Genomic DNA, 855 nt, shown 5'->3' on the forward strand with positions numbered 1-855 from the left:
CTATTTTTTGACAAATTAACAAAGGTAGTCATGGGTGTAGGAACCGCTTTAGAATTTTCATACCCACTCTTTAAAGAAGGTCACTAAGGTAGCGTTTGTTTTCGGAGACAGGACACGGAGACATGGACAGCACATTCTTAAAAAGCGTTTGGAAGCAAAGACATGGACATTGAACATATTGTCTCCGGGACAGTTTTTTATACTTTTGTGTCCACTCTTTTACGAAGGACAATGATGGACACGGGATTTGGAAGAGGGACATGGACTGTTTTTATGAATTTTTTTCTTTTTTGTCCATGGTGCTATTTTTTATTATTCCACTGTTACCCCTTCTTATTTTTCCTATTTTGCGTTGTTTTCAGAAAGTACTTTTTTTACCCTATGCTCTTTTTCTAATTTCTATCTCTACGTTCTTTTTCTTTCTCTTTTTTTCTCAGGTACTCTCTCCTTTTTATAAAAATTTTTATTGGACGGGATAATTTCTTTTTTCTTATCATTCTTACTTCAACGTCATTTTAACCTTATATTATATTATTTGATTTGTAATAAAAATAATAACAAAAATAATTAGTCTGGAGACTTTTAAAAGATAAATATTATAAAGGTAAAATTGATATTTTAAAATGCTAAAAAATAATTTATAAATTGTACTTGATTTTATATAATTTAAAGAAAAATTAATTTTTTGAAAAGAAAAATAAAATTTTAGATAAAAAAAATTAATTTTCTAAATAAAAATAAATTTTTATGTGCAAAAATTAATTTTTTTCCATTTAAAAATGGATTCTTTTTTTAAAACTGATTTTGTATTTAAAATTAATTTGGCTTATTAACCTAAATGAAATTTTTTATTAA

Source organism: Arachis hypogaea, chromosome 4 (assembly GCF_003086295.3).
Source record: "Arachis hypogaea cultivar Tifrunner chromosome 4, arahy.Tifrunner.gnm2.J5K5, whole genome shotgun sequence".
NCBI classification, from domain to species: domain Eukaryota; kingdom Viridiplantae; phylum Streptophyta; class Magnoliopsida; order Fabales; family Fabaceae; genus Arachis; species Arachis hypogaea.